Source organism: Gigantopelta aegis, chromosome 7 (assembly GCF_016097555.1).
Source record: "Gigantopelta aegis isolate Gae_Host chromosome 7, Gae_host_genome, whole genome shotgun sequence".
Taxonomy (NCBI): Eukaryota; Metazoa; Mollusca; class Gastropoda; order Neomphalida; family Peltospiridae; genus Gigantopelta; species Gigantopelta aegis.
The window spans coordinates 33,823,645-33,840,098 of record NC_054705.1 but is presented as its reverse complement, the minus strand read 5'-3'; the positions used below and the strand labels follow the sequence as shown (position 1 = coordinate 33,840,098).

The 16,454-nt window shown below is 37.9% G+C and overlaps 7 non-coding genes across 7 annotated transcripts; 5 read left to right on the top strand and 2 right to left on the bottom strand.

Moving 5' to 3' along the window:
* The first annotated feature begins 264 nt into the window (after window positions 1-264).
* On the top strand, window positions 265-337 carry Trnar-acg. Its single transcript has one exon. It is a non-coding gene; the product is annotated as a tRNA-Arg (tRNA).
* Window positions 338-1,116: 779 nt separating this feature from the next.
* Trnar-acg lies at window positions 1,117-1,189 on the top strand. The gene has a single exon. It is a non-coding gene; the product is annotated as a tRNA-Arg (tRNA).
* Window positions 1,190-5,191: 4,002 nt separating this feature from the next.
* Trnar-acg lies at window positions 5,192-5,264 on the bottom strand. Its single transcript has one exon. It is a non-coding gene; the product is annotated as a tRNA-Arg (tRNA).
* A 1,842-nt stretch (window positions 5,265-7,106) lies between these two features.
* Window positions 7,107-7,179, top strand: Trnar-acg. Its single transcript has one exon. It is a non-coding gene; the product is annotated as a tRNA-Arg (tRNA).
* Window positions 7,180-8,037: 858 nt separating this feature from the next.
* Window positions 8,038-8,110, bottom strand: Trnar-acg. The gene has a single exon. It is a non-coding gene; the product is annotated as a tRNA-Arg (tRNA).
* Window positions 8,111-9,330: 1,220 nt separating this feature from the next.
* On the top strand, window positions 9,331-9,403 carry Trnar-acg. Its single transcript has one exon. It is a non-coding gene; the product is annotated as a tRNA-Arg (tRNA).
* A 486-nt stretch (window positions 9,404-9,889) lies between these two features.
* On the top strand, window positions 9,890-9,962 carry Trnar-acg. The gene has a single exon. It is a non-coding gene; the product is annotated as a tRNA-Arg (tRNA).
* The last annotated feature ends 6,492 nt before the right edge of the window (window positions 9,963-16,454 follow it).

Genomic DNA, 16,454 nt, shown 5'->3' with positions numbered 1-16,454 from the left:
CTCTCTCTCTCTCTCTCTCTCTCTCTCTCTCTCTCTCTCTCTCTCTCTCTCTCTCTCTCCGTGTCAAAAGAAGAACCATGTTAGAAAGAAATGTGGCTATTTGACTTAATCGAGTCTTTTTATAAAATGTTCACTCTGTATATTACGTTAAGAACAAAACAGAATTTGTTGCTGCTACGTCCGTTTATAATTTAACACATCACGCGTGAAACTGGAAAAGGGCTAAAACCGCTGAATAGACAGAAAAGATCACAAAGTTAATACGGGCTTGTGGCGCAATGGATAACGCGTCTGACTACGGATCAGAAGATTCCAGGTTCGAATCCTGGTGAGCTCGAATAGGTTTTTGTTCGTAACAAGCTTTAAAAAAATATAGGAAGATACCTATTTCCTATTTTATTTGTCATAAAAAGATATGTATTCTAATATATCTATGTATATTTGAAATATATGTAGATATACACATGTAAATGTATATGTTCATGTGTGTAACAGATAAGGTAAATATAATGAACCAATTTAAACACGTTTTAAAAGCGGTTCACTATATGTAGACAGACCATGAGGCATATAGCTCAGCGTTAAAGCCCCCCCCCCTCCCTTTGCTCCCCTCTCCCTCTCTGTCTCGTTCTCCGTCCTCTCTCTCTCTGTGTCTCCTCTCTCTGTCTCTCTGTCTGTCTCTTCTCTCTCTCTCATCTTTCTGCTCTCCTCTCTCTCTCTCTCTCTCTCTCTCTCTCTCTCTCTCTGTGTGTGTCTTGTTTCTCTCCTTTCTCTCTCCTCTCGCTCTCCTCGCTCTCGCTCTCTCCTCTCTCTCTCTCTTCTCCTCTCTCTTTCTCGCTTTCTTCGCCGTCCGCTCCTCTCTCTCTCTCTCTCTCTCTCTCTCTCTCTCTCTCTCTCTCTCTCTCTCTCTCCGTGTCAAAAGAAGAACCATGTTAGAAAGAAATGTGGCTATTTTACTTAATCGAGTCTTTTTATAAAATGTTCACTCTGTATATTACGTTAAGAACAAAACAGAATTTGTTGCTGCTACGTCCGTTTATAATTTAACACATCACGCGTGAAACTGGAAAAGGGCTAAAACCGCTGAATAGACAGAAAAGAGCACAAAGTTAATACGGGCTTGTGGCGCAATGGATAACGCGTCTGACTACGGATCAGAAGATTCCAGGTTCGAATCCTGGTGAGCTCGAATAGGTTTTTTTTCGTAACAAGCTTTAAAAAACATATAGGAAGATACCTATATTCAGCATGCTGATGATACTACTATTACAGTTAGAGAGACTCAGTCTGTTGAGGCTATTTTTAACACTGTTAATATTTTTTGTCTTGCTACTGGTGCAAAGGTCAATATTGATAAGTCAGAAGTACTCTGTATTGGCAAGGCTACGTCTAAGGATTTATCTTTTAATATTCCTGTGTCTATTAATAAAGATTGTGTTAATATTCTTGGTAATATTTAGGCCCAAACAAGAAATTATGTGAAAGATTGAATTGGAAAAATAAAATAGATAAATTAAATGCTTTAATTAGTCTTTGGGGTAAAGAAAGCTTACTTTAAATGGAAAAGCTACGGTGTGGAATACTATTTTATCTTCTAGATTGTGGTATATGATAAGTACTATTCATGTTCCTAAATGGAGTTAGAAAAAGAAATTCAGACTTTGTTTTGTAAGTTTATGTGGAACGGTAAATACCATTAATAAAATATTCTACAATTATTGGGAATACAATTTTGGGGTGGATTAAATATACAAGATGTTCCATTTAAAAAGGTTGCTTTTCGTGTTAAGATGCTGAAAAAATATTTTGATCATGATTTTAAAGCTGTTTGGAAACATACAATGTCTGAATTTCTTAAAAAATATATGAATATGAATTTATCTTATAACATTTTCAATATAGTTTTTAATGAATATTCTCTAGTAGCTATTAATCCTTTTTATGCTGAGGTGTTGTCAGCATGGGACTCGGTCATTAAAGGTGAACGTCATTTTGCTATGGATTTAGGTGAAATATTATCTCAGCCACTTTTTGATAATCCTTATATTAAGTATAAAGATAAATTGTTACTATTTAGTTCTTTTATTGAAAGTGATATAGTCACTGTGGCTGATATTGTTTATGAAGTTATACCAGGTTTTCCCCCTGTTTCTGCTGTTTATAATGTTATCTTAAACTCACTTCCAGGTGAATGGAAAACAGTTATTAATAGTGACAATAAAAATGTTTCTTTAGTAAAAGATTTATTTTTGATTTACAATAATGAAATAATAAATTCAAGTAAATTCACTGTTAAATTAATATATTCTTTTTTAATTGCTCAAAATTTCAAACTACCTACATGTTAAGAAAAATGGAAGGATTTTTAAGTTTTAATGTATCATGGAAGCCAATTTGGAAATCCATTCATTATTGTGATAAATCTCCTGAATTCATTGATTTGGATTTCAAAATAGCGCATAATATTATTTTTACATATTGTAAATTATATAAATATGGTAATTTTTTTTTTTCTTTTTGTCCAGTCAATGTTTTTGTATGAAAAGACGATGAAGATTTGTGACATTTTTTTTTTTTATACTGTGATGAATTGTATATGACTTATTATCAATCTTTCATGAAATGTGTATTGTAATATTTCAGAAAACCAGGTTTTTCTTTACAACTTGCTAAAAATATTATTACTATTTGGTTGTTATGTTCGAATACAAAAAATTGTCCATATGATTTCCTAAACATTATCTTGTCAATTTATAGAATATCATTTTTTTAAAAGACGTGTAATAGCTGAATCAAGAGGGTCAATAATATCAATCTTGTTAGATTGTTTAAGCACTACGTGCGTCAGTTCTTTGAATTACTTCTTAATAATATCGTTTTCGAAAAATAAACTTCCTGTTTTTACTAATAAATATATTAAGGATAATAGGTTCCTTGACTTGAATGATGATGTATTAATCTTTAAATATCCTCTTAATATGTAGTATTAGCAGTCAATATTCCTCAAGACTTTATAAGAAATCTATAAAGTTTTAAATAATTATACAAGTGTGCTTGGTGTGAGTCAGTGGAGTGGTTGTTTGTGTGTGTGTGTTTTTATTTATTTTTTATTATATACATGTTGTATTTATTTATGTATTATGTTGATATTGTAAATAAAAAGATAAAAAAAACAAAAAAAACGCGTCTGACTACGGATCAGAAGATTCCAGGTTCGAATCCTGGTGAGCTCGAATAGGTTTTTTTTCGTAACAAGCTTTAAAAAAATATAGGAAGATACCTATTTCATTTGTCATGAAAAGATATGTATTCTAATATTTCTATGTATATTTGAAATATATGTAGATATACACACGTAAATGTATATGTTCATGTGTGTAACAGATAAGGTAAATATACTGAACCAATTTAAACACGTTTTAAAAGCGGTTCACTATATGTAGACAGACCATGAGGCATATAGCTCAGCGTTAAAGCCCCCCCCCCTCCCTTTGCTCCCCTCTCCCTCTCTGTCTCGTTCTCCGTCCTCTCTCTCTCTCTCTCTCTCTCTCTCTCTCTCTCTCTCTCTCTCTCTCTCTCTCTCTCTCTATATATATATATATATATATATCCCCCTCTCTCTGATGCTGTCTATCTGTCTCTCTCTATTTGGTTTTTTTCTCTGTATCTCCTTTTCCCTTCTCTCCATCTCTGTCTCTATATCTGTTTAGGGGAGGGACGTAGCCCAGTGGTAAAACCCCCACTTAAGGCGAAGTCGGTCTGGGATCGATCCCCGTCGGTGGGCCCATTGGGCTATTTCTTGTTCCAGGCAGTGTACCACGACTATATATATATATATATATATATATATATATATATATATATATATTATATATATATATATATATATATATATATATATATATATCAATAGCCGTCGTATGTGCTATCCTGTCTGTGTGGTATTGTTTAAGAGATCCCTTGCTAGTATGGAAAAAAAATGTAACGGGTTTCCTCTCTAAAGACTATATGTCAAAATTATAAATGTTTGACATCCATTAGCCGATGATTAATAAATCAATGTGCTCTAGTGGTGTATTTAAACAAAACAAACTTTAACTGTATGTTATACACCAAATACTGCAGCCGTAGTTTAAAATGTACTGTGCATAGGCGTACAGGCTCCCATTTGTTTGGGGGGGGGGGGGGGGGGATAGGCTGGATAACAACATTTATTCTTATTAGTATTACTGCCTGACATCTACATATGGTTGCAAACGAATCACTACACGTTTTTACATGGATTACAACTAATATCGCTCCCCCGCCCCCTGTCTCGCACGTTTATGGTGCTGTGCATTACTTTCTGGACAAACAGACAGACAGAAAAAACCCCAGACAGACTGGCAGGCAGGCAGGTAAATGCAGATACATATATGCTGATATCCATTGTTAAAGATTATGACGAAATATATATATATATATATATATATATTTATATTATATATATATATATATATATATATATATATACTATTATTGATTACATAACATAATATTGTTTTCGGCGCAAGCATGTTTACTTTATGTTTGCCAAAATATCTGAACACCTTTATTGTCTCTCCCTCCCCCTCCCATCCCCCCCCCCCCCCCCCCCACCTATTATCCTAGCCAAAATGTCACACATGGCTACACAACAGGGAATATGTCGTGCTGTGAACCGTATCGACAAATGCCGGCCGGCTGTAAGCTTCGCGTTGCTAGACACTGGCCACGTCGATAAGTATATAGTATTTTCTCACCGGTTACAAGCCTTCAAGGCCACTAGCGGCGGGAAAGCCTTGATCTCTTAACCTGCCGTTGGTCCCGTGACCTCCACGTTATATTGTGGGTGTTGGCGGTGAGGCTCCACACGAGGGAGGTTCGGCCAGGTATGCGAGTCGAAACATTTCGCTGGTCTTTCGTAAATTTATGTTTCGTATGCTAATGGGAAAAGAGTAGCCCATGAAGTGGCGACAGCAGGTTTCCTCTCTCTATAGATGTGTGGTCCTTAACCATATGTCTGACGCCATATAACCGTAAATAAAATGTGTTGAGTGCGTCGTTAAATAAAACATTTCTTTCTTTTTGTTAGTGGTGTCGTTAAGCAAAACAAACGTAAACTTTTTAAACCTACAGAAAAAATATCAACACCAATGATAAAAATTAAATGCGAGCTCACCAGGATTCGAACCTGGAATCTTCTGATCCGTAGTCAGACGCGTTATCCATTGCGCCACAAACCCATGGAAAGGTTGTGTACAAATTCCATTGTCATCAGAATGTATTGCACCACTTCATGTTTTATAAGTTTAAAGTTTGTTTTGTTTAAGGGATCTTCTATATGCACCATCCAGCAGACAGGATAGTACATACCACGGCCTTTGTTACACCAGTTGTGGAGCACTGGCTGGAACGAGAAATAGCCCAATGGGTCCACCGACGGGGATCGATCCCAGACCGACAGATATGTGGAATGGTGCATATAAAAGATCCCTTGCTACTAATGGAAAACATGTTGCGGCTTTCCTCTCTAAGACTATATGTCAAAATGACCACATGTTTGACATCCAGTAGCCGATGATTATTAAATCAATGTGGTCTAGTGGTGTCGTTAAATAAAATGTGTTGAGTGCGTCGTTAAATAAAATATTTCCTTCCTTCCTCATGTTTTTATGGTCTGACCACGACGATTTAGAATGGTTTTTTTCTTTTTATTCTGTTTGGATTTTAGCATCATGATTGCAATATTATAAAATACCAAGAAAGTTAAAGTTTGCTTTACATCTATAGAGCGCATAATGGTTTATAAATGTTCGGCTATTGGATGTCAAACATTTGATAATTACACAAAGTCTTAGAGAGGAAACCCGCTACATTTTACCATTAGGAACAAGATATCTTTGATATGCACTTTGACACAGACAGGACAGTACATACTACGACCTTTGATATACTAGTTATGGAGCATTGGCTGGGAAATGTATTAAGAAATATATACATATTTTATATATTAAAGAAATAATAATTTTAAAATGTATAATACGAGCTCACCAGGATTCGAACCTGGAATCTTCTGATCCGTAGTATCCATTGCGCTACAAGCCCACGAATAAATTAGCTAAGTATTTCATAGTCATTGGTGAGCGCTTTGGTCTATTCTCTTCATGTGTGTGTGTGTGTGGGGGGGGGGGGGGGGGGAGAGTTGAGGGGGGGGGGGGGGGCGTGCTGAAAACGAAAGAATAAACTAGCATTATGCATCTTAATTCCAGCCCCTGTGCGTGCTGTAACCTCACCGTGGTGCAGGGGTGTAACATTCTTTGAGAATGGCCAATACAGCACAAATTTGAAAATTTGAGTAAAAGTCAGTATCTATCTGTGATATTTGTATTTTTGCAGTTCTTTACACTGTTTTTATTTAAATCTTGAATTTTTATATTAATGTTGATCATCACCTTATTTGTTTGCATTACCATAGTTTGACACCCAATAGCCGATGTATTTTTCGTGCTGGGGTGTCGTTAAACATTCATTCATTCATTCATTCATTCATTCTTAATTCCATCGCTGAACATGGATGCCAAGTCATGCCATTGTATTGCATTCCACACATTCAAATTTTGTTTTCCCTCCATGTATCATAACCCCCCACCCCCCCGTCCTGTAACCGACGGCAAAATATTAAATGTAAAAAAATGTAATGTAATGTAATGTAATGTAATGTAATGTAATGTAATGTAATATAATATAATATAATATAATCGAACCACCTCCGTGGATCCATTCAACTGATTGGGTTTTTTCTCGTTCCAACCAGTGCACCACAACTGAACAAAGGCCTTGGTATGTGCTTTCCTGTCTGTGGGAAAAGTGCATATAAAAGATCCCTTGCTTCATTAAGAAACATGCAACGGGTTTCCTCTGATGACTACGTGTCAGAATTACCAAATGTTTGACATCCAATAGCCGATGATTAATTAATCAATGTGCTCTAGTTGTGTCGTTAAAGAAAACAAACTTTAAACTTTAAAACATGAAATGGTGCAATACATTCTGATGACAATGGAATTTGTACACAACTTTCCCATGGGCTTGTGGCGCAATGGATAACGCGTCTGACTACGGATCAGAAGATTCCAGGTTCGAATCCTGGTGAGCTCGTGTTAATTTTATTGCTTTATTATTTTTAAAATGAAGGGTTTTTTAACGACACCACTAGACCACATTGATTTAATAATCATCGACTATTGGATGTCAAACATATGGTTATTTTGACATATAGTCTTAGAGAGGAAAGCCGCTACATTTTTTCCATTAGTAGCAAGGGATCTTTTATATCCACCATTCCACATATCTGTCGGTCTGGGATCGATCCCCGTCGGTGGACCCATTGGGCTATTTCTCGTTCCAGCCAGTGCTCCACAACTGGCGTAACAAAGGCCGTGGTGTGTACTACCCTGACGCTGGATGGTGCATATAGAAGTTCGCTTGCTACTAATGGAAAAGAGTAGCCCATGAAGTGGCGACAGCGGGTTTCCTCTCTCAATATCTGTGTTGTCCTTAACCATATGTCTGACGCCATATAACCGTAAATAAAATGTGTTGAGTGCGTCGTTAAATAAAACATTTCCTTCCTTCCTCATGTTTTTATGGTCTGACCACGACGATTTAGAATGGTTTTTTCTTTTTATTCTGTTTGGATTTTAGCATCATGATTACAATATTATAAAATATCAAGAAAGTTGAAGTTTGCTTTACATCTATAGAGCGTAAAATGGTTTATAAATTTTCGGCTATTGGATGTCAAACATTTGATAATTACACAAAGTCTTAGAGAGGAAACCCGCTACATTTTACCATTAGCAACAAGATATCTTTGATATGCACTTTGACACAGACAGGACAGTACATACTACGACCTTTGATATACTAGTTATGGAGCATTGGCTGGGAAATGTATTAAAAAATATATACATATTTTATATATTAAAGAAATAATAATTTAAAAATGTATAAATACGAGCTCACCAGGATTCGAACCTGGAATCTTCTGATCCGTAGTCAGACGCGTTATCCATTGCGCCACAAGCCCACGAATAAATTAGCTAAGTATTTCATAGTCATTGGTGAGCGCTTTGGTCTATTCTCTTCATGTGTGTGTGTGTGGTGTGGGGGGGGGGGGGGGGGGGGGGGGGGGGGGGGGGGGGGGCTGTGCTGAAAACGAAAGAGTAAACTAGCATTATGCATCTTAATTCCAGCCCCTGTGCGTGCTGTAACCTCACCGTGGTGCAGGGGTGTAACATTCTCTTTGAGAATGGCCAATACAGCACAAATTTGAAAATTTGAGTAAAAGTCAGTATCTATCTGTGATATTTGTATTTTTGTTTAAATCTTGAATTTTTATATTGATGTTGATCATCACCTTATTTGTTTGCATTACCATAGTTTGACACCCAATAGCCGATGTATTTTTCGTGCTGGGGTGTCGTTAAACATTCATTCATTCATTCATTCATTCATTCTTAATTCCATCGCTGAACATGGATGCCGAATCATGCCATTGTATTGCATTCCACACATTCAAATTTTGTTTTCCCTCCATGTATCATAACCCCCCACCCCCCCGTCCTGTAACCGACTGCAAAATATTAAATGTAAAAAAATGTAATGTAATGTAATGTAATGTAATGTAATGTAATGTAATATATAATAATATAATATATAATATAATATAATATATATATAATATAATCGAACCACCTCCGTGGATCCATTCAACTGATTGGTTTTTTTCTCGTTCCAACCAGTGCACCACAACTGAACAAAGGCCTTGGTATGTGCTTTCCTGTCTGTGGGAAAAGTGCATATAAAAGATCCCTTGCTTCATTAAGAAACATGCAACATCCTCTGATGACTACGTGTAATTAACAAATATTTTTCTTATATGCACTGTCCCACAGGGGACTACATACTATGGCCTTTGATATACAGGGCGTGGTTCGCCTTTAGAGTACGATTACCCCATGAATTAAAACATGAACACCACGACTGGTATATCAAAGGCCGTGGTATGTGCTATTCTGTCTGAGGGGTGGAGCATATAAAGGATCCCTTGCTGCATTGGGAAAAATAAAACGGATTTTCTCTGATGACTACGTGTCAGAATTTCCAAATGTTTGACATCCAATAGCCGATGATTAATTAATCAATGTGCTCTAGTTGTGTCGTTAAAGAAAACAAACTTTAAACTTTAAAACATGAAATGGTGCAATACATTCTGATGACAATGGAATTTGTACACAACTTTTCCATGGGCTTGTGGCGCAATGGATAACGCGTCTGACTACGGATCAGAAGATTCCAGGTTCGAATCCTGGTGAGCTCGTGTTAATTTTTGTATTTTTTAAAATGAAGGGTTTTTTAACGACACCACTAGGGCACAGGAAAAATAAAACGGATTTTCTCTGATGACTACGTGTCAGAATTACCAAATGTTTGACATCCAACAGCCGATGATTAATTAATCAATGTGCTCTAGTGGTGTTGTTAAACAAAACAAACTTCTTCTTTTTCTTATATGCACTTTCCCACAGAGGACTACATACTATGGCCTTTGATATACAGGGCGTGGTTCGCTTTAGAGTCGATTATCGCCCATTTCATGAACACCACGACTGGTATTATCAAAGGCCGTGGTATGTGCATACTATGGCCTTTTGATCCCTAGCTGCAGGGGTGGTTCGCCGTCAGAATTACCCAATTTTGACATCCATGATTAATTAATCAATGGCTCTAGTTTGTGTCGTTAAAAGAAAACCAAACTTTAAACTTTAAAACATGAATGGGCAATTAACGCGTCTGACGTTTCCATGGGCTTGTGGCGCAATGGATAACGCGTCTGACTACGGATCAGAAGATTCCAGGTTCGAATCCTGGTGAGCTCAAATTTCATTTTTATTATTGGTGTTGATATTTTTTCTGTAGGTTTAGAAAGTTAAAGTTTCTTTTGCTTAACGACACTACTAAAAAAAGAAAGAAAGAAATGTTTTATTTAACGACGCACTCAACACATTTTATTTACAGTTATATGGCGTCAGACATAATATGGTTAAGGACCACACAGATACTGAAGGAGGAAACCCGCTTTCGTCACTTCATGGGCTACTCTTTTCGATTAGCAACAAGGGATCTTTTATATGCAGGGTAGTACATACCACGGCCTTTGATATGCCAGTCGTGGTGCACAGGCTGGAACGAGAAATGTACGGCTATCTGGTAGATAACGAGACAGGAAATCCCCTTCCGCTTCCCTTTCCGCTACCGATATGGGGCGGGACGTAACCCAGTTGCAATTAGCGCTCCCCTGATTTGCGAGCGATCCTAGATCGATCCCCGTCAGTGGGCCGATTGAGACTATTTCTCGTGGTATGTGATATCATGTCTGTGGGATACTGTATATAAAAGATCCGTTGCTGATCATCGAAAAAGAGTAACTCGTGTAAGCGGGAAAAGCAGGTTTTCTCTAGAGGGGGTTAAATATGATAGGGTTGTTGTGGGGAGGTCTTACGACTTTTATTTCAGTTTTGTATATTAGTATTTATAATTTTTTATTTGTATTAATTCAGTTGCCAAAAGGGGCGGGGCGTAGCCCAGCGGTAAAGCGTTCGCTTGGTGCGCGGTCGGTTTAGGATCGATTCCCGTCGGTGTCCCCATTGGGCTATTTTTCTTTCCAGCTAGTTATCAACAACTCGTGTAACAAAGGCTGTGGTATGTACTATCCTGTCTGTGGGATGGTGCACATAAAAGACCCCTTTCTGCTAATCGGAGAGAGTAGCCCATGAAGTGGCGACAACAGGTTTCCTCTCTCTATATATCTGTGTGGTCCTTAGCCATATGTCTGACGCCATATAACCGTAAATAAAATGTGCTGAGTGCGTCGGTAAATAAAACATTTCCTTCCTTCCCATCGGTGTACCTATTCTCTGGCCGGGGTGGGGTGGGGTGGAGGGTGGGTCAGTTCCAGCCAGTGCCTACGACTGATATATCAAAGTTTGTGGTATATGCTGTTCTGTCTGTGGAAAAGCCCATATTATAAAAAAATAAAATGACAATATTACAATGAAAAATGGAAATTGTCAATGAATAATGAATCAATGTACTCTAGTGGTATCGTTAAAATATATTACTTGGAATATATATTAATCAATAAAAAAAATATAGGGGCGGGACGTAGTGCAGTGGTAAAGCGCTCTCTTGATAAGCGGACGGTCTGGGATCGATCCCTGTCGGTGGGCCTATTGGGCTATTTCTCTTTCCACCCAGTGACACCACGACTAGTATAACAAAGACCGTGATAGGTGTTATCCTGTCTGTGGGATGGTGCACGTAAAATATCCCTTGCTACTAATGGGGAAAAAATGTAGCGGGTTTCCTCTCTAACATTATATATGTCAAAATGACCACATGTTTAACATCGAATAGCTGATAATTATGAAATCAATGTGGCCTAGTGGTGTCGTTTAACAAAACAAACTTAATTTTAAAAATAAAATAAGCAATAAAATTAATACGAGGTCACCAGGATTCGAACCTGGAATCTTCTGATCCGTAGTCAGACGCGTTATCCATTGCGCCACAAGACCTTGATTAAATTAACTAAGAATTTCCTAGTCATTGGTGAGCGCTTTGGTCTATTCTCTATATGGGGGGGGGGGGGGGGGGGGGGGGGGGGGGGGTGCTGAAAACGAAAGAGGACATCCCCTGTTAGATGTTAAAAAAAACATCTTTTATATGCACTTGGGGCGGGATTTAGCCCAGTCGGTTGAGTGTTCGCTTGAGGTGCTTGCGTCACAGAATCGATTCAACTAATTGGGTTTTTTTCTTGTCGTTCCAACCAGTGCGCCAGATCTGGTCAAAGGCCGTGGTATGTGCTTTCGTGTCTATGAGGGAAATGCATATAAAATATTCCTTGCTGCTTTAGGAAAAAATGTAGCTGGTTTCCTCTGATGATTTTGTTTTGTTTTGTTTAGAGACACTAGTAGAACATTGACTTATCCTCTGATGACTACGAGTTGGAATTGCCAAATGTTTAACATCTAGTAGCCGATGGTTAATTAATCATGTGCTGTAGTATTGTCGTTAAACAAAATAAACTATTTTTTTCTAGCCTTGGTTGGCAGTCCTCCTGTAAATTAAGCATCTGACAGCGATTCGTGGAAACAACCATAACCTTGCCAACACACCCTTTCAAATCTGCCGTGTGCGGAGATACGATTTTATTCACGACACCGGTTTTGTAGTTCAAATGAAAAAAAAGACTAGCGTAAAAGGATATTTATAGCAACCTTAATTGAGAAATGCATCATGGGAGACAACTGTAAAAGACCAACGTGAAATGAGCTGTAAGAGTTAACGCCTCTTGATGGTTCAAATAAAGGGAAATCATTCTGCTCTGTAAATAGAATGAATAGGTAAAACACACGTGTGAACACTACTCGGGGGCTGGATTTAGCTCAGTCGGTTGAGTGCTCGCTTGAGGTGCATGCGTCACAGGATCGAACCACCTCGGTGGATCCATTCAGTTGATTGAGGTTTTTTTTCGTTCCAACCAGTGCACCACAACTGGACAAAGTCCGTGGTATGTGTTTGCGTTTCTGTGGGAAAGTGTATATAAAAGATTCCTTGCTGCATTAGAAAAAATGTAGCGGGTTTCCTCTGTTGACTACGAGTCAGAATTACCAAATGCCGATGATTAATTAATCGATGTGCTCCAGTGGTGTCTGTAAACAAAACAAACTATAGTATACTACTCAACTTTAGCTAGGGGTATTTGGAAAAAGCAGACGTCAAGTAAAGCAACAAATTAAAGTTAAAGTCTGTTTTGTTTAACGACATCACAGAAGGACATTTATTAAAGGGACATTCCTGAGTTTGCAGCAATTTTTAAGATGTTATCGAGTAACAGAGACTTTTTGACGGCTGTAAATACATATCCAATATATTTTTCTGCATACATTATTAGTGACTGTATATTAAACGTGTTTTTGATCGTTTTAATATTTGTACTAGGTTAAATTTCATTTTATTTAAAAAAAAAAAAAAAATTCGTACGTACGAAATTATTTGAAGACAAACTCCAGTTTGGGCTTCTTACAAATATTAAGACGACCAGAAACACATTGAATATGCAGACACTGATATTTTAAACAAGAAAATATATTTAATATGTAAGTTTAATCGTAGAAATATTTTATTAGTCGGAAACATCTTACAATGCAGCAAACTCGGGAATGTCCCTTTAATGAATGAACAACTATTGAATATCAAACATTAGGTAATTTTAACTCGTAATCTTCAAAGAAAACAGGCTCCTTTGTTTTTCATTGGCAGCAAAGAATCTTTTAATATACACTTCCCCAGAAAGAACATCTGTATGTGTTGGTATGGGATGGGGTATATAAAAGAACACTTCCTGCTAATGGTTTTCGAGTTATAATTCTGCCAACTAAGTCAAAATTACTCAAATAGCTCCTTTTATTATGTAACATTTAGTGAAATATCTTAAAATATCAGTGAAATAAAAATGTTATCAGTCACTCAGTGACGATAACACATTTTAGAGTAAAATTCTCACTATTTCATTCTAAAATGTGTTATCGTCACTGTAGAAAATGCTATCTTCACTGTAAAAAGGCCGGAACTATTTTGCTGCTGGCATTTTAAAAAATAAAGGTAAATTGCCAAACGTTATATAATAAATAGAAAATTTCATGTTGACTAGATGGGCTGCCAGGAAGGAAGGAACGAAGGAAAGGAACGAAGGAAGGAAGGAAATGGTTTATTTAACGACGCATTCAACACATTTTATTTACGGTTATATAGCGTCGGGATATATGGTTAAGGACCACACAGATATTGAGAGAGGAAACCCGCTGTTGCCACTTCATGGGCTACTCTTTTCCATTAGCAGCAAGGGATATTTTTTATGCACCATCCCATAAACAGGATACCACATACCACGGCCTTTGATGTACCAGTCATGGTGCACTGGCTAAAACGAGAAATAGCCCAATGGGCTCACCGACGGGCATCGATCCAAGATCGACCGCGCATCAAGCGAGCGCTGTATCACTGTACTACGTCAGAGACAATAACTGCACTGCAAATTTGTCAGTAACATCCACTTGGCATTTAACGTTACGGAATGTTAACCTCTACTGAACGCACCCAGTTCCGTCGGTATTACAGTAAAGATTCTTTAATAAAAATACTTTGATTCTACTAGTAAATTGAATAATTTAGAATCATGTTTATGGATAAATAGGTATACGCCGGGTAAATAGTCGAAGTTTGTTTTGTTTATCTTCACCACTAGATCACATTGATTAATTAACCATCGGCTATTGGATGTCAAACATTTGGTAATTTTGACATGTAAGTCTTCGAGAGGAAACCCGCTTAATTTTTCCAGTAATAGCAAGGGATCTTTTATATATGCACCGTCCAACAGACAGGACACCACATACTACGACCTTGGATATGCCAGTCGTGGTGCACTGGCTGGAACTAGAAATAGCACACAATTTGGAAAGTCAACTGGACAGGGCTGTCAGAGACCGAAGAATTACACGAAGAATGCAAATTTGTCATAACATCCAATTGGCATAACGTTACGGAATGTTCGCTTCGACTGAACGCAGCCAATTACGTCCGATCTTCCACTAAATGTTCTCGAATAAAAATACTTCTGAATAATTTAGTTGTAATTTTTATCGGTAAATACTTTTAGGTATACGCCGGGTAAATAGTTAAAGTTTGTTTTGTTTAACGGCACCACTAGAGCATGATTAATTATTGATTATTATTGATTAATTATTCATGGGCTACCGTATTGGATGTCAAACATTTGGTAATTCTGACATATAGTCTTAAAGAGGAAACCCGCTACATTTGTTCCTAATGGGTGGGTGGGCAATTTTTGGCATGCTTCCATCAGAGAACTGTTCAAGCACGCCGGTCGTGGGCACAACCTCTGACTTCGCCAGAGTGTTCTGTCCATGAGAGGTGTTGCCCCCAATGCAGCAAGTGATCATTTATATGCACTTTCCCACAGACAGGAAAGCACACACCACGACCTTTGACCAGTGGTGGTGCACTGGTTGGAACGAGATAAAACCCAATCAGTGGAATGGATTCACCGAGGTCGATCGAGCCTGCGACGCAAGCACGTCAAACGAGCACTCAACCGACTGAGCTAAATCCAGCTCCTTACACTAAATATCCCCCAATAAAAATACTTTTTTGTTCTACTAGTAAACTGAATAATGTAGTTGTAATTTTTATGGGTGGGATCGATCCCCGTCGGTGGATCCATTGGGCTATCTCTTGTTCCAGTCAGTGCACCACGACTGGTACATCAAAGGCTGTTTTTTGTACTATCCTGTCTCTGGGATGGTGCATATAAAAGATCCCTAGTGACTAATGAAAAAGCGGGTTTCCTCTCTAAGACTACAGGTAAAAATTACCAAATGTTTGGCATGCAATAGCCGATGATTAATAAATCAATGTGCTCTAGTGGTTTCGTTAAACAAAACTAAGTTTATATGACAAAATTACCAAATGCTTGACATCCAATAGTCGATGATTAATAAATCAATGTCCTTCAAGATCTTTGGAGGTCATAAAACCTACTGTAATACTGAACTTCCGGTTGTAATGTTTGCCCAATTAATTCACTATTATCATATAACCATTCCCCCACAGCTAATATACGTTACAATTTTGGCAATTGTAAATTCTTATTAGAGTTCCCCTACTTTTTTTGAAGAGTATACTTTGGAATCGGCAAAACCACGAGTTTTGGCAAGTTTACTGGATGAAAGATCCTCAAATAAAAATGCTTTTGTGCTACCAGTAAACTGAATAATTTAGTTGTAATGTTTATGGGTAAACAGTTGAAGGTATATTGCTATGGTTCAAAGTAAAGTAAAAGTTGGTAGGTTTGGATTGATTGATTTCAACTTATTTTCGTGCTTATATCCAATTAAGGTTCAAGCACGCTGTCCTGGGCACACATCTCAGCTATCTGGGCTGTCTGTCCAGGACAGTGGGTTAGTTGTTAGTTTGTTAGTGGTTAGTGAGAGAGAAGAGGGTGTAGTGGCCATACACCTACCCATTGAGCCCTTAAGAACTCGCTATGGGTTGGAGCCGGTACCGGGCTGCGAACCCTGTACCTACCAGCCTGTAGTCCGATAGCTTAACCACTGCGCCACCGAGGCCGGTGTAGGTTTGGAAGGGAATAGTTTTGGCGAATTGCCGCCCTTATTCAGGGGTTGTGGGAAGGGGGGGGGGGGGGGTCTAGCTCAGTGGGTATGATCGAACCACTTCAGTGGAATCATTCTTTGATAGTTTTTTTTTACCCACGTAGCAACCAGTGC